The sequence below is a fragment of the Uloborus diversus genome, chromosome 4, assembly GCF_026930045.1.
Source record: "Uloborus diversus isolate 005 chromosome 4, Udiv.v.3.1, whole genome shotgun sequence".
In the NCBI taxonomy this organism is placed as follows: Eukaryota; Metazoa; Arthropoda; class Arachnida; order Araneae; family Uloboridae; genus Uloborus; species Uloborus diversus.
The window spans coordinates 97700336-97719459 of record NC_072734.1 but is presented as its reverse complement, the minus strand read 5'-3'; positions in this window follow the sequence as shown (position 1 = coordinate 97719459).

Below are 19124 nucleotides of genomic sequence, written 5' to 3'. Positions count from 1 at the left end.
ATCAGTCACATTATGATAATTTTACAGCAGAGAGGAGAAACTTTTTCAGTAGATGAGACGTGCTTTTTTAACCCAGGTAAAAAATTGAAAAGGTTTTTTTTAAAGAATGACATTTGCATGGATCGATGCGGAACAGGCTTCTACATACAACGCACTAACAAACGGAAAATCGCAATTTTTGGACATATGTCAGATTGGCTCTTAGGTTCAGAAATTATAGTTTTCAAACTAAATGGGAGAGGAAAAAGAAAGTCATATTTTCGAGAAAATTAAATCTAAGTGTAATAATACTGTGCACTTAGGGATACATTATTTTTAAATTTTGGAAAACTGGTGAACTTTCCATTGCTATAGAGAGCAACCAGACACAGGTATTTAAACGGAAACTTTTCTTGTAAGCACTAGATTATACTATGAAAAATATGTAAGTAAAAGGGTTACAAACAAAATTCATTTGACAATAATAACTGAACAGTAAAAACACCTGTCTTCCTATTAATTCAATGGGCAATGCAGTAACTCCCGCTTATAAAGAAGTCTTATATAACGATTTTATGACTACAGCGTGATAGCTTCAATTCCCCTTTAGATTTTATTGTGCGTCATTTAACTTTTTATTACTAAGTTACCACCAAGAATAACTTTTGTCCTTTAAGAAAATAAAATATCTTTAACTATTTAAAAAATATGACTATCATATTTGTGAATGTAACGCTGTAGGGATGAAGAAGATTATTGAAGGATGATGTTTCGGATTTTTTTAAACATTTCGATTTCTAAGCAATAAAATATGCATATGAAAATTGAATGATAAAATGCTACATGCATTGTGATAATCGACATCACTTCACGTTGACACTGACACTAACCATTTTATTAGCTAAAAAGGAAATTTGCAGATCACGAAGTCTTGCTTTTTTGTTTCAGCTTTACGGGATTAGATGAAAACCCAACCGTGATAAAGCTATGATCTGACCGCAAGAAGTGCCTTGAATGCCGCGGAACAAGATTCGCCCGCGTTAAAAAGTTCAGATATCACTCCCAAGAAATTGGAGGTTATCATAATTCGGGTGTGGGGTAAGGGGGGGGGGCAAGGACGGATACAAGGGATGGCGATGGGGGCGATCGCCCCCTCCTTGAACCGAAATACAGGAACTTTCTCCAGGTATATTTTCGATATTAAAGTTCCAAAAACGCTAATTTTACATAATCTTCGATGGTGCTGGAAGAAAGTGAGCTCTTCCCTGGAATTCTTCCGGAATTGAAGTCTCGAAAAATTTTAGTCCATCTTTTATTATTCTGGGGATAGGGACCAAAACTTTCTACAGATTCTTTTCGAAATTGAAGTTTCAAAATCTTAATTTTAGACGATCTTAGATGATATTAGGGACAGGCTCAAAGGATCACCCTGGATTATTTTGCGAAAGAAACACAACTGTTAGACACCTTTAATTACATAAAAGAAAGCGATGATACTCAGTACACTCCTTCGCGAGTTTTTAGAAATTGAAGTTTCAAAGAGAAAACAGTAAAAAACAATCGCCCCCTCCTTGAATATTTCCAGGATCCGCCCTTAGGGGGGGGGGCATCGTTAGTATAGCTGATGTAAGTTAAAACTTGGGCACATGAAGTATAAAAATATTGTGTTATGTTGCAATTGAATTGTAACTGATTACTCTCATGCTTGAGAAACGGGGAGAAACGAAAAGTTCGAAATTCCGATTTTCACTACCCGAAGTTCACAATGTTCTCACGTTTGTATTCATAGAAGTATTCCTAATATAGAAGATAGTATTCATATAAAAGGAAATATGCAATTAATAGTGTTCCCTATTATTACAATACTTCATGTTATTATTATTTTTTTTTTCATGGCTGTTTGTGAGAAAAATGTATACTGAATTTAAGGTTGTGTAAATTCGAAAATTTTACGTAACTCCTTTTGCTCTAACATAGAATAATCTAAATAACACGTAGCAAAATAAATGAACTAACAAATAAATAAAACAATAATAAGAGTAATAACAATAAAATAACAATTAAAAATTGCATTTTTTTCTGACAAATTAAAATGTTCACAGTCAAAGATTGTAGCCAGATTTTGAAATACTGTTTTTATGTTTTGAAATTTTATTTTTCTCTTATTGAATTTCTACGTTTCACATTTGATTATCTCACGTTTCTTTAAGTTATAGTTTTGCAACCGTTTCAAACATTCCTTCTTTTCTTATTTTTTCTTCATATTAAATACCATAAAAATAAATATTCGTTTGTGCCATTATTTGAGTACTAAAAATGGCCTCTTGACGGTATCCTATAGCGAAAATTGCTACTATCTCGTCATAACACGTCAGCTAGATTTTCTACATATTGTCGTCTCAGAGCAACAGTAAGATATCTAATCCCACAATTAACGCTAAGATATCTTACTGTTGATCTGAGGCGATGATATACATTAATCACTAATAGAAAAATATGCATATATTTTTAGTAGTTTTATGCAATCTTGCTCATCGTGAAATTAAAGCATCTCAGAAATTAACAATTATTTTATAAATGAAGTAACAAAGTCATTATCCGAGCTCCAATTAAACTAAACTGTCTAATTTCTTTCCCCCTTTTTTTTCCGATCTAGCAAATAAAATTGAAGACATTTCTCATTGTACGTTGGGCTCAATAATAACAAAAAATGAGCTTGAAATCAAACAGGTGGATAAGTCTGAAAAGTGAATTTAAAAATTATATCCGGTTGCCTATGCTTTCAAATGTAGTGAAGTTCACATATGCAGAAAAAACTAGTCAAAATGAATTCAGCGGTTGAAATTTGGGTTGAAATTGTAGGCTCAAATGTTTTCATGAAAATCATAGTTGTTTTACTTCGTACAAGGAAATTATTAACAAAAGAGCACAAGAATCAATATTTAACGTCTTTTTCTGGGTCTTGTCAGCAATTTAGATGTTTCTAATAACTTACGAAAAATCGTTAAAAGTCTTTCTAACAGCCTATCATTGTGCATTTATGTCTCTGCTTATGTGTAAAATAGTAGAGTATGTAGTATTACAATGAGTCTGCACTGCGATTTACCATCATTTTTAATAAACATTTTTGTTCAAAATGTTCGTCGATTAAGAGTTTCTTTACTTTGCCGTTTTGCAAGAATTCTAGCAAAAACGAATTAAAATGGCTAGTTTTTCTGATTAAAAATTGAACCCGGAAATATTCATATCGTGGGTTAAAGTACCATAGAAATGAAGAAAATAAACTTACTTTTCGTCGTCCCTCGCATTATTCTAATTGGTATTCCAATTCATCTTCTCAAAATGCAGCATTTTAATATGTATGCATATAAATTTATTCCCGGACATTTGAATCTAACTTTCTAGTCGTTATCGAACAGAACACACAAGATGTTGTTTTCATCAAATTGTTTTTGCGGACAAAGCATGGATTTTTAAAAGATGTCTTTTGATTCGCTGTGGAAAAGCTATTCACGAAGTAGAATTTTATACGATCGTTGGATTAAAAGCTAAAAGAAAATGAACGATGCCAACTCTATTTTCGCAAAATTACAAAGGAAATTTTTTTTTAATGAATACAGACGATTATATCGTAGCATGGACTCCGATTTGATGGAATCACCGGAAATAGCCAATGCCTAAATCAAAACTCCATCCAACTGGGAATCGCTTTTTAGCGGAGGGGATAAAAAAATTGGCCATTTCCTCTTACTCTTTATCTTCATTAAACTTTCCTTTATAGCCGCACTATAAACAGGGCATAAGGGGTTTCTTAATAGCCCCTTGTGGTATGACATTACTTCCAATTAAAGATGGAAATTGTTGAGGAAATAAAAACTGTCGTGGAATATTGCAGCTGAAGAGGGGGAAAAGGACCACGGATTTCATGGAAAAAGTGACTTTTCACGTAACGTACATTATTTTCGATTCTTATTTCACTTTGTTCAAGTTATCCCGCAATTCAGTTTAATCTAAATTGCAGTGTTGCCACAAATGTTTTTGAAAATAATGGCAAAAATATTCTTGACAATAACTGATCCGACAACGTTTTATGGAAATTCCGTTGGGTAAAAAAATTTCACTTAGAATGAAAATCATTATCTAAATATTTAGCAATGAGAATTATTTCTTAAGTGCTTGAAAATATTACAAGATGTTTTTTTATCAAAAGGAGAAAAGTAATGCTCAGTCGTGGGAGTCAATTGTTATAGAATAATATGTCATTTCGGAAACAACTTTTAAAAAATTGTTTGAACTACTTGCGAAGGAATGAGGAGCACAAATAACTTATTTTAAAGTGTTTTAAGAAAAGTCCCCCCCCCCTTTTTTTTGAGAACTGATTCCTGGACATCAAGATGTAATAAATACATTTTAAAGTCGTTTGAAACTTCAATTCTGCAGAGATTTTGACTTTTCTCAAGAACATTCTGTTTTTCAAGCATATGGAATCATTTCTTTTAACTCTTAAAATTTACTCAAAAAAGTAAATTTTCTAAAAAGGAAGACATTAAAAAAAAAAAAAAAAAAAAACCTTGGTAAGAAATGTATCAAAAGTCGTTTTCACCACCAGGAGCTAAAACTTGAAATGTTTTTTTAAACATTTCAAAGCTCTTTTTTCTCTTTTTAGTACGAATAATTTGAACTAAGAAAATTAGCTTCAATTTCAGCAGGTGTATAATGATTGCTCGGGAAGCAATATTGGTTCATTTGTTTAGAATTTTAAATCATTCGCGCATCTATTTGTAACAGCAAAAAAAAAAAAAAAAAGTAGGGGAGAGTGTTGTACCTTGGGACACTTTTCATATTTTTATTTTCAACATCAACTATTTGAATCAAATTTAAAATCTAAAAGTCACATTAAAATACCCCAATATTCTTCTCTGTAATATATATATTTTTTAATTCAGACAGTTTGAAAATAAAATATTTGCCAGCCATTTAAAGTAAGAATTCCAAACTGTCCCAAGGTACAACATCCTATAGTACCTTGATGGGACACATCCTGTTGTACCATGGGAACCCTCCATGATTCAGGAAACATCCATATACTTGAACCAAGTTTGAACCAAAAAAAAAACAAAAAAAATTTTTTTTCATGGTAATGAATAATGAATAATGAATCATAAATGAATTAATGAATTATTATCTAACATTAAATTTTTTTAAAAGTCTACTTCTGATTAGAACATTTTCCCATGTTCCTAGGCTTATCTTAATTATTAAGAACCATGAATATGTTGCACCTTGGGACGTGTCCTAAGATACAATATGATTGGCTGTCCCGAGATACAATCACCACGTGGTTTAAGAAAACCAAAATGGTGGTCCATCTAGATTCATTATCATTATTTCCTCATTAAAAAATATTTAAAGTACTTCTCTTTTATAACAAAATAAAATTCAGTTGATTAGTTTTGCAAACATAAAAACAGATAATGAAGTAAAAGTGAAGAAAATATTTAGTTTGGAGTCATGAAATTTTCTTTCTCTCATAAAATCATCATTTTAATTGTTTTGATGCAGATTTTTACTATAGTCCCATTTACTGATGAAGGTTACTGTTCGAGATTACAAAAAACATGACTGATAAAAATAGATTCTTAGAACTTAGCTGTGTCCCAAGGTACAGCACTCTCCCTCACAATACCAATTTAATACTGTACGACGAATATTTTACTGTCATCAGGTGGTAATATTTACAGGTTCATGAGAACTTATGTTAGGGTTTTCAAGTTGTTAAAAAAAATCGAATTGAACCCAGTGAAAAAAAAAAAAAATTGCTCAGTTTTTCTAATTTACAAATGATAGTAAAATTAAATATTGCAATTTAAAAACACAAACAGAAATACTTATGAATGTGGTTAAACCACTAAGCTCCGGGCCGACGTAAGAATTGACCAACATAAAGAAATATTATTAAAAATTATTTTAGCATCAGAAAACTCTCCTTTGATTTCACCCATTAATAAAAAGTTCCCGACATACCTATTGAAAAACATAAATAATTCCATTAAAACTGTTGTATAGCAACAGCAAACTCTCCTTTGATTTCTTCCATTAATAAATAGGTCCCAACATAACTATTGACTGACATAAAAAAATGTCTTTAAATTAGCAAACTCTTCTTTGATGTCACCCATTAATAAATAGGTCCCGACATATCTATTGACTAACATCAAAAAATGTCATTAAAAGCTATTGTAGCATCAACATCCTTTGCTTTGATTTCATCCACTAATAAATAGGGGAGGAAGATTTGCGTATTGCGCAGCACCACAATTGGTGCAAGTACAGCCTGTGGTGAAACTCCCAGACACTTCCTATTGTTAAATATTCACTCCGAAGAAGCATTATCACCAATTTGCGTGCCAACACTATCAATTTTGCCTCCTTTGTCGCCAAACGTCCGCCTTTCAATTTATGATATGTGGTTTCTGAACAAATGAATCCTTTACCGAAACATACCATTGTAGTCTCCTGATGCAGATCTCAGCTTTAGAAACTATAACGCGACAACCAATGACCGATAGATGGCCATCACTTCCTCAGCCTATCAGTGTCATTGTCTGATTGCTGAATTGATAGTGCAGTCGAAAGGTAGCATGACATCCATTTTTACTTTCTTGAAGCCATGTTTCTGCAGGGCATTGTACGTTTTCTCTGTGTCAGTACTAAGATTGGCAATGTCTACCTCCTTTTGACGTGGGAAAAACAATATGATGTGTCTACGACTGCATAATTTTTTCATTTATTATACTTAAACTATGTTTGTGATAGTTTACTGTCACTGAATTTAAGCAACTGTTATTAGGTTGCAAAATGTAAGCACAAAATAACACATGACTGCAACTTTGTCTATTCTGTTAGAAATAATTCCTGTTATCAGAGCCATTGGCCAAGAAGCGTTTTAAAGTTAACGTCAAATACCCTAGAAGTTACGTGTGAAATTTTCGTTTGTGAGTAAGATTAGAAAGCATTTTGACGTATAGTTGCTAAGTTGCTTCGATGCAGAGCAAGATGAAGAACACTGCAATTAACTCTTTAGACAATAGCTTATAATTAATTCATGAATTGGTAAGAAAACAAGTGCGAGAGACTCTAACTAACCAAATCGAAACTTTAGTTCGAGAGATTCCTTTATTTTTGATCAATAAGGATTTATTGTTTGAAGAGCCCGATAATCTAATTTTTGGTTCATTGTGTAATAAGGTCGTCTTATCAGTTCAAAATATGTCAGATTCATTTTTGTTAATTGTTTTAAATTATGTTTCACGTTACTTAGTAGGTTAGTTAGTTATACAATGCACCGCATAACGGACTGAAATTCAATCTAATTAAGTAAAATAAAATGACAATTTATAAAATTTGCCACATGGGGCAAGATGACGAGCTTGCCATCTATTACCAAAGAAAATTATATCGTCATAGGGTTCAAAGTGCACATCACTGATGGATTGCAATGATTGGATTTTGCATTTTTTGAATCACTAAAAACTTTTTACCCGTCATGCCCACAATAACGCTTTTTTTGTCAGTTCTAAAAGATTCAGTTACCGAAAAATATACTTCTCAGCACCTTAGCGTTGCTGATTGCCATGTTTTTTATATGATATTACACAAAAATTGTAATCATGCATGCTAAATGCTTCATTATTACAGATATATTTGTTTCATTTTATCTTAAACGAAATCGCTATTTTGCCTCGTAGTAGAGGCTTGACTCGATATGTCAAGACATTTTAAAATAATTTTTATGCTAACCACATATAGCTATATAAATTAAGATCTATCTCTAGAATTTCAGATAACAAAGTATCAGTTGACTTTTTTTTACTCTCATAAAAATGAAAACTGTGTCAAGGATGTCATCTTGCCCCATGTCCTCTTACGTGATTTAAATTACCGACATTTATTCTTCTGTTATACTTCTCGCATGGTTACTCTTTGCGTTTTAAATGAATCTGGAAGAAAAATGTCAGGGAAGGGAAATCTTAGATTTTTTGATTATGTGTTGCTTTACTTTATCCACACGAGATTGTTTTTGTACAAAAAATAAACACGAAAGCGATAAAACTATGTATTCTTTGATGAAAATGGAACATCCTCTTCGCCTATCGTTCGCCTTCATCAGACAGTAGACCTCCTAAATTGTGTAATATAGCTATCTAATTCATCCATTTATAAATTCCCACAACGAGCGTTTTCTGCATCAGAAAATGGTTAAACTGATCAGGATGTTTTTTAACAATTGTAGTTTAATGTAGGCAATTTTCTGATATCAGACTCTAAATTTGTATAATTGCGTGAACAACTTTTTAATACGTTCTTTTCGTAATGATTTGGAAATAATTTGTATTTCGGGCATGAATTTTCTGCCCTAGTTTCTTAATTGCAAATGACCTCTATCTAATTGATCTAATGCAAGGTTACCATTGATGATTCAAGCAACATCTGTACCAGCCCACGAAGATTATTAAAAGTCTTATTGTGTTCTGAAATTTCAAAAACTGATAAAAAATGACTCCGTAGGGGGTTTGATTTTGGATCCAACAGGTCATAAAGCTAAATAGAAGATTCAAGGAACATCGAGGCCTCACAGGGATAGTCAACAGATCACGTATTGATGCTTGTCCAAGGCTCATCACGAATTGACTTTGATATTAATGGACCACCCGTTGTGTAAACGTGTGAAAGACCAGAAAACGTAACGTTAAAAAACAGCTGCTTTTAATTATAGGAATTTTAATTTATTTTACCCTAATTTGTTTATTGTTTTACGATCAAAGATTGTTTTAAAAGCAGCATATAATTACGAAAGTGTATTTTGAAGGGTAGAAGTAGTGACCTACTTTTCAAATTTAGGAATATGCTTAGTTTTATCAAAAAACTTTAAAGTATATTCTGCGAAATAGGGAAGCTTTTCAAGCAAGTTTTCAAAACTGTTCACCAACTCACCTCAATACGTTATTAATACGTTATTCAGTTATACACTTTCACATACAAATGCTGACCAAATGTTTTGGACTATCTAGAAAATGCATAATGTTTTTAACGGCTATGACTTCCGGAGAGCTCCTGAACCTTTCCCATTCAATTAGCGTCAATAAAGATAGCCTAAAATTTTGTTTTTAAGACTTTTGCTCTCAGAGATTTTTCAGGAGGGTATTCCCGACCCCTTAGCATTACCAAATGTAGCTTAAAGTTGACTTCAATTTTGAAAAAAAAAAGGAGGGAGGCACATTACTTTCCCCTAACGTTTCCAAATGGTACCTATAGTTCCTATAATTGCGATTTTTGACGTTCCTTTTGAAAGTCTTTCGGTGGGAGGACCCAAAATCTCCATCGATTTTGTTCCACCACCACTAATGATTGACAAGTTTTTATCACTTCAATTTCGAAAAAAAAATTCGGAGGAGGAAAACATTTCCCCCGATCCTCCCATCCCTGTCCTACTTATGGTGTCATCAAAAACAGACTAAACTACGTTTGTAGTAGTTGCTATCTTTTATATCTATCTTTCATTTGAAACAAAGGTACACAAGGGTACATAAAAAGTTTATTATGACAAAAATGTTCATACATTTAATAAATTCATTCTATCAAGTTTTTTATGAAGTTAATTAAATGTTTTTTTAAAATAATATGTAGAGCTTTAAATAGAAATTTAGAGAAAGATTAGTAAAGGACGGCAATTTCAAGTGTTTGCTTAGAGTTAGTACGGTGAAGGGGATGATACAGCACTAAAATTGCACCCTCCCCCCCCCCCCACCTCCAAAGAAAAAAAAAATCTTGGTCATCGCCTGCATTATATTAGAACTTATGTGACAAGAGATCTCAACAATTTCAAATCAGCTTTCAAGAGCACTTTTAAAGCATCAACTTTAGAACGGTTCCCTAATACAATGAGTTCTGCACAGTGTTGCCAACAAACTTTATATTTCGCAAAATAAAATGCCGGGTTGCCGGGGGCTGATATTAAAAACTGGGCAACAGAATGCAGCATTGAGTCATCAACACTTAATTCCAAAGTCAAATGTACTAAAAATATGATGCCGTCCAAGGTTAATCCACATGGTTCAAAGCTACCGTCAACAACAAAAAAGTCAAAATAAAATGCAGATAGCTGATATTAAAAGCTCGCCAGCAGAGTATTGTAGTATGTAGCAGTATGTATGTAGAGTGTTGTAGTATATAAAGTCGAATCTACTAAAAAATATGAAGCGGGGCAGAGTCCACAAGGTTTAAAGCTACCTTCAAGAACAAAATAGTCGAAATGAAATGCAGATAGCAAATATTAAAAACTTGTCACCAGAGTGCAGCATTCAATCCTCTACATTTCCTTTTGGAGTCAATGTACTAAAAAATATGAAGCGGTGCAGAGTTAATCCATATTGTTCAAAATTACCCTCAATAACAGAAAGGTTAAAATAAAATGTAGAAAGCTGATATTAAAAGTTTGCCAGTAGAGCGCAGCATTGAGTCCTCTACACTTTCTTTTGAAGTCAAATATACTTAAAAATATGTCCCTTGGTTCAAAGTTACCCAAAATGACTGTATTCATGGTATCTTTTGCATCTGCACAATAGGTTTACCAAAGTTAACACGAAATCATCAATAAAACTTCAGCAGGGAAGACTTTTGCCTATCGCGACCAATAAATTTACAATTTTTGACAATATTCCTTCGCTGACCTGAACAGCTGAATTGCAAGGGCTGGACCATTCCAGCAACAAATGTGCCTCCTGCCATCAACGACACAACCATCCACTCAATCTCGAAATAACTACAAAGTCAAACTGCTTATTAACTGTGGTGCTAAAATGACCACGCCTCTGAAAAATCACATTTTGACAAGGCAAGAAAAACACTCAGGCTCACAAAAAAATTGCCAACAAAATGACACGCATCACTTTTCAGTCTCGTCCTTGGCACTTACTTAGTCGATCAGAAATTGCCAGCAATTACATTTACGATTAGATACATAAAAATGACTCGCTTCGAGCAAACGTCGAATTTTCGCGAGTACCGTTGGTGGTCTTCGCTTCTAATGACTCTGTGAAATGGAGTCGTCCAGTGACTCTTTACACGGTGAAAACTTCTTTGTTGTCGTTGAAGATATGAGTATCTTTATGACTTAATGAAGCGGATTTATGGGTTCTCAATAAAAAGTATTCAAGCATCACTTAGCTTATTTTCTTGCGCAATGTTATCCCAAGTTTATTTGCTTCGTGAGTGAATAAATGGACTAATTGCTAGTTATCAAGATGTAACTGGCAAAATTAAGCAGAAATCTCACTAAAGATACTATGATTTTAAACAATTAAGCTGACTTAACTTCTAAATGATTTATACTCATATGTGCAGCTTTGTTCATAGTAGTATTAGTGAAACCTGAGTAAGTTGACCAATTGAAGTGGAATAATTTAGTGCTGAACTTAGGTGGTTAACTTATAGAGACTGATATATACGATAAGGGACTGATTCTATATCTGACAAAAGCGGTCAACTTTGAGATGTGGTCAACATTCAAGGGTGATCAACTTTACATTTTATACTGTAGTAACATTTGATTCAAATGAGTTAGATGGTCATGTTTTGACAATATCTTTAGTTTAATAAATGATTCTCAAGTTGATAGACGTTATTTTTATGGTTTTAAGTTCTTCCTAAATGAATAGATGTATTAATTTCCGCTCAATTGGCTATATCTGGGGGGAAAAGTATTCTTCCTTCCTGCGCAAGAAGACAATTTTTCACTGTGAGCTACTTCAAAAGATTTTTTTGCACATCTTTAGAAATTGCACTCAAAAAATTTGCAAATCTTAGATCATTTAAGAATATGTGTAGTGAGAGACAGATAAGCAAATGTAATCACATTTAAAGCAGTTATTACTTTCAATATTTTATTTCTTACATTGAAAGTATCATTTAAAAATAATGTTATTAAAATATTTTTACGAAGTAATTTTAAGACATTCTGATGAAAATTAAAATTATAAATTGTTTGTACTTTACCAAGAGCTGAACGTAATATCATTTGAACGTAAGCTCAGTCAACGTAATCTCACTCTGAACGTAATCTCAGAGCAACTCACTTCACTCAGTCTCTCAGTGAAGCTATAAATATGAAGAATACTGATTTTCGATAAAATACATGCACTTAATGTTTCCTTTTAGTACGTGAACTCCTCTGAAATTAAAGAAAAACAAAACTTCAGAGTCACACTAGTTTCCGTTGCAATCGAGATTGCTGTATCAGGAAAAGAGTGGGGAGAATGAATTGCTCCATAATTAAAGAAATCACGGAACATGTAAACTTCCCCCTATGCTTACGAAAATTATTACCCTGGCAGCTAGGGGACTAAATATAGATAATCAACTTGTTTAGGGATAGGGCCAAACAAAGTAACTGACAATTATGAACATATGGCTCAAAATGAATCACAGCCATAACGACGACCAACCTCACAGTAATATCAATGTAGTTTTTCTGTCGAAGGACCAACTAATAACAAATAGAGTTTTGATGCTTCAGCACCAACAGGAAATAGTCTAATACAGCCCGGAAAACCACAACCAGCGAAAAGCAATAGCTGCGAAAAATCTGCAATCACTTCTGCACCATCGCGAAATTGTTGCACTCAGTAGTCCAAAACCGATTGTTATCGGTACCAATATGAATGATAATTAATATTTGCGCAGACCACAGGGTACACAGCCAGTTAGCTTCCGGTCGATCCAACTTTTCCCATGAGGGGGGGGGGGCTGTTAAGCTGTTGTTATCGAAGCTGATGGTTTCATCTAATAGCAAGGCTTGAAGAGTAATTGCTCATGACGGGATGGTTTGGGATGTGATCGCCTTTCTCCATTTGTCATTTCTTTAAGCAGGGAGGAGTTTTTTTTTCGAAGAATTGGGGTGGACTGGAGGAGTTGCTTCGAGCAGATTTGTATCAGTTTAAATCTTGGGGTGGATTTTGTTTATGGGAGTCATGCAGCTGAAAGGATATTGATTGGTTTCAACGTGCGTGGTCGCTGAGGAAGAGGGACGTGTGTTGTATAATTACGATTTTCTCCCTCATTTCTTCCCGGAATCGCTGGATAAATTTTTGAGACTAAAAGCATACATTTTACCCTACTCAGAAAATCACTTTTGGTTTTGAATATAGCCTGGCAGAAGGAAATTATAGTAAATGTTGCTTACATGCTCACCCATAATTTGCTTGCTTAAGTCTAAAACGACAATTCTTAAGTTTTCGCTGATGGTTTGCCTGAGCTTGGTACGATGTACTTCAAGAGATTAATTCGGAGAAGTATATTTTAAGAATTCAATAGTCAGAGAGAGAGAGAGAAAGGAGCAGTCAATTAACTGAAGTTAGTGCATCGTCTTTTGTACTCCTCAACTGTGGAGTTCCTAGCATGGGTGACACCCGGGGAAGTAATTTGTGGTGTCACCCGCCCCTTCAAATGCTTTAAAAAAAAATTGTTCATTGCGCTTTATTTTGGGTAAAAAGTGAAAAGCCTTGGGTTTTATATTTCCTCGTTGCTAACGGTAACAAATAAATAAAAATTCTTTGCGACAAAAAAAAAAGTCTGCTTTAATAAATATTTTTTTTTTTCAAAACTAAAATCTTCTTCACACTGCTTTTTGTCAGAAAAAAAATACTCCGAATTTCCTTTTATTTCCCGTTGCCAAAAGTAAAATTAAATAAGAAACGTTGAATGAAAAAGAAGAAGAAGAAGAAAAAAACATTGTCTCAACAATAGTCACTGTAAAAACCAGGGCTGTAGAGACGGACTGACTTTAGGGATAAGGAGACGGAGTCGGGAGTCAAAGGTCTTAAAATTTCACGAGTAGTTTTAGGTAATTTTCCCTTACAGTCAGCATGCCATATCTAAGACGGGAATTTATTTTTGACTTGAATTTTCCTGTAGACGTTAATGTTAAATTTTTTTGAACTATTCAAAATTGAACGAAAAAATATTCAAGTCAAAAAGTGAAATATAGGAATGAGGTGTCCACGCCGAGATCTTTCAATCGAAAAGAAGTATGGAAGAAATAACAACGTCAAAAAGCACAAATTGCAGATTACTGTAATGCAGTAATCTGCAATTTGTGCTTTTTGTCGTTGTTATTTCTTCTTTACTTTTCAGCACAAAGGTATTTATTTATCTTAAAAAGAAGTATGTTTGAATCGGACTATTCACTCAAAAGTTATTAGGGGGAGGAGAGACAGACAAACACACATTTACACCATCTCAATACTCTACTTCTCAATTTTTGATTTTTCCGATACTTATTTTATTATTTATTTATTCTTGAGAGTTTATTTTGTTCTTAGCGATATTTTAAAATTGCGTTAAGCCTTCTTTCATGTTTTTTTTTCTTCCTTCTTTTACTTTTTTGAAAAACTGGGCTAAAAACTGTAAAGGTCGTCCTGTTGGGCCCGCGCATTTCCCTAATACTCACCAATTTTCCAGCCGTCGAGATTTTCAATGACAATAAACCAAAAAAGTTGTAGAGATTAAAAACTGAAAAATTTTACATTGCTTTCGTTTGTAGACAAAAAAATTCAAAGTAAAATTTTTAAACGTTATTGCTCAAATGTAAATATTCATATCGCTCCGCTTTTCAAGAACCGTTCTCGTCCATGCGTTTTAAACGTTGCCATTCTCAAATCTATTTAAGATATAAATGCCTATACATATGAAAACATTAGTGAAAAGTGTTTTGTGGACACAAGAAACCTCCTTTTGATGCAAAGATACATGAGGAGTAATTTATCTAAAGGGAACCTATCAAATTTTTAGAAAAATTCATTTCATGACTTTTTCTTCTAAATTATTCAGATGACCTTTATCAAATCACTTACTCTCAAGAAGTCCAAACGCGGAAAATCCTATTTTATTTAAGGATAAAGTGTGACTTTTTGATTAAAAGGTAACAAATCCGTCCTCTGCGCGTTTTACTTTGAACAAAAGGGGACATATCCTGAAAGAATCTGCAGTACGAAGACTTTTAGATCCAAAGGAACACATGTAAAAAATCTTGAAATTTTAATTCACTACTTTTAGGTTCATGCACTACAACAGCGTTTCTTAAATTGTGTTCCACGACCCCCAGGGTTCCACGAAGCTCCCTCAGGGGTTCCATGAGACTTGTAAGTTTTTATTCCACATCTCGATAAAATCGATAAAAACGCTTTCCCAAAATGAAAAATAAATTTACTTTTACTTTCGTATACTAATCTGAGCTTTATCACCCATCAGGGTTAGCCACTGTAGGAATAATTTTCTTTGTCGCCTGAAATTGTGCCTTTAAGATTCAACTTCGAAATTTTTCAAGATCAGTCATAAAGCATATCTTTTTCACTTTCGAACATCACATCAATTTCGAAAAAGTTCCGGAAGAAGCTACTGGCGCCCTAATATCATTAAAGATTAAGTGACTTCAATGTTGAAAAACTTAGGTAAGGACATCCCGAATTTCCTTTCCTGCATCATTACAAAATATTGCCTAAAATTACGATTTTTGACTTAAATATCAAATATTCTACTATTAATACTATCAACTCTCCTAGTATATATGGCAACAGTTGAAAGCACAATTTTAACATTTAACGAGTGACGACCAATTTAAGTCATCATAACATACAGTGACATTAAAGCCTCTGATTTATAAATAACTTCAAAATTTGTTGTAAAATAAGAGACATTTTAGTTTTTAAGTTTTAAAAACTTTTTCTTTGCAAATTTTAGTGAATTATTACCACTATTGTAGGTAACACATATCAGTATAATCTTTTCCTCACCAAGGAAATATTTTAATCATATAACTCATGCATAAATTCTGAGGTTATTAATCCCTTTTAAAAATACTCAGAAACACAAATAGGCATAGACGTCTCTTTCGAGGGGGAAAGGGGGCAATTGACCTCTCACTTTCAACAGTATATAAATGGACTTTGCCTCTCTACTTTTTCAAGTTCAAAACTAAGGGTCGAATGAAAAATGATAGTGACGATCTATCAACGTGTTTAAAAAAAGAACTGACTTAATAAGTGTTTGTTTTATGCTTCGTAAAAATTAAAATGGAATTTTGATTTTGGTCTTTTCTGTTTCCATATAATCCCGCTTTTTGAGTCCGTATCTCGAGTTTTTGGAAGAAGGTCAATTCATTAACAAAGACGTAAAAAATCAATTGCCCAATATTTGAAGAAAAAAATTCGCTTTAAGGGTGTTTCGCCCACCAAACCTGCTTTCCCCCTTCGTACCTCCTTTGACTCCCCACTTTTTTGAGACACCAGACGCCTATGCAAATAGGAGTGTTTGGGTGTTTTATAATAAATAATAATTAGCAGTTAGCAATAATTACCATGGTATATAATGAAATCTATTTAATTTTCAATTTAACGACAAATAGTTGATGTGATATAGTCTCTTTGAGATAAGAATCTTGGCTACGCCACTGCAAGCTATTGACAAAAAACTAAGGGTTCCACGAAAAAAGTGAGCATTCGAAAGGGTTCCACTGATCAAAGAAATTAAGAAACGCTGCACTACAATAAGAGAATATGAGAAGGTAAAATATTCGAGTTTTGGTGAAATTGGAATTTTTAACAATGAGGTTTTCGTTCAAAAGGGCACATATCCAAAATTAAGATGGCTATATCTCCTTGTTTTATTTTTATTTTTATTTATTTATTGATTTATTTTTTTACACAAGCATTTCTTACTCTGGGCCATGATTTGATGGCTTTTGTGTTCAATTTTGTACCCAGCGAAGTTGATAAAACTATTTTGCTCTTTCCTTTTAATTCGTTTTTCTCACCTCCTGAACATTTTTGGAAAATGGATATGTTCCCTTTTGATAAATTAGTCCTCATATGCAATACCATTTGCTTCCATTTTACACTATGAATAATCTCCGATGTGTAGATTTCGTTGCCTTGTCTAAGTCTTCTAAACTGTAAGCAAACATATTTATTTATTTTTTGTCGCCTTCTCTGCAAGTGACAGCGTTAATCTAAAACAGGTTTGAATACACACTGCCTGATTAATTTAATTCTTGGGGAGGCTTTGAAATTTACTATTTTTATCTTCCTCAATTGTCAATGATTACTCTTCAAGAAATACAGCGTTTTTGTAATTTACACCACATTTTTAAGTTAATATGAAAGAATTACTGCTGAAGAAAGATGGAACGTTTGATGCCGGAAAATCAGCGGCAACATCAAAATTATTATTGCAATTTATTGCGATAAATAATCAAGAGTAGTACTACACTTTCATTCTTTTCCAAGCACACATTACAGTCCATTGTTCTAATTCCTTCTCATTAAACAGTAAATAGTTCAGTCACATCATCTGCAAAATCTGTTTGTAATGGGACCACCCAAGGGAAGCATGATTAGGAGCATTTATTCCATTCGTTCTACAATGGTGTAGATCTTTATCTTCACCATAATTTAGATGTTTAGAGGTATGACTTGACACTTTTATTTTCGAAGTTCTTCAAGTCTTATGGACTGGAAAAGGAGAGCTCTGGTGGGAAAAGATAAAGGACCGTAGGAATTTCTTATTGGGAAGGGGAAGATAGTAAATTTTTAGTTTCGGTAAAATAGTTTTAGATTTGGTAAAAATTTTTTTAATACTATCGGCTCCGCTTAATCGAATATCGTCGGTTCCAAGAAATATTATTCGATAAAGCGTTGCATTTCATTAAGCGGGGATCTTTTTAAATTGACAACATTTGTCTTAAAACGTAATACCAATAATAAATTGATAGCTATATAAATGAAATAGCTAAATGTTAATTAGTAATACATTAAAAGTACGTATGGAAACTATAAAAAGTAACCTACAACTTGAGCAATGAAATCTTCGTTTTGGAACCTTTTTTCAGAACGTTATTTTTTGAAAAATTCCATAATAGGGAATTGCTTGCTCAAGGTCTTTTGGGAACACTTTTCTGACTCCCATTTTTCCCTCCTCGTCTACCGTTTCTTACGTTTAATATTTATCAATTTCTCATCTATTTCTAAAATGTGTATATTTATTTGTGTTATTTATTTTAATTATCGACTGCTTTTTTTTTGTAATGACAAAGGCAAAAGAAATTTAAAAGAACAGTGGAAACGTTTTGATAGAATATGAATGTTGTTTTCTCGTCTTCAACGACAATAATTGTTCTTACTTAATTACTTTCTAGTTTATTCGAAATTTATCTTAACAAAACTATTTGCTAAAGCTGATTAATAATATTCGATTATCCGGGGAGATTATTCGAATAAGCGGGGATCTTTAACATAGCATCTATGAGGAAATATTCGGTTCCAGGAGGCTTTATTCGTATAAGTGGCGTATTCGTATATCCGTTGCCCGATTAAGCGGCGCTGACAGTATATGGAATATATCGTCGTGGTACCCCGAATTTCCCTATATTAGGGCAAGTCAGGGTATCACGCCCCACCTAAGAAAAATCATTTTAAAAAATGTTGTTTTAATTAAAAATGAAAGGTTATGCCTCCTACCTTTCTCAATCTAGGTCCAGATGCTGTGTAAAATAGATCAACACCAACAGTAACATATGAGAAATTATTTATTTATTACCAAAAAAAAAAAAAACAAATTGCAACTATGGTGCGTATTACCCTGACAGTCAGGTCATTCACCTCACTCCATCAGGTTAAATAATACCCCACTTGAACTAACATTACAAAACATGTTGTAACCGATAAAAAAGGAGATTAATTAACTAAACGAATGAAAATTTTTATATCAGTAACAGAATGAAAAAAAAAAGTAATTAACTTCCAAGCAACTGACTTTACTTACACTAAATTCAACCTTGTTGTTGTAAAAAATTAAAATACTTTATTTCTCCGCTAAAAAGTATAATAGTGTGGAGGGAGGGGGTAGAATTGCACCAAATACAGTTCGGTCCAGTGTCCTCAAATATCATAATCGAGCCCTGCTACCTATAGCTAACTAAAAATGAAAAAGATTTTATCAGTTAGTAAAAAAGATTTTAGTTCGCGGATTTTATGATCTAAAGATTATTATTATTATTATTATTTTTTTTTTTTTTTTTGTTTCCTTAACATCAA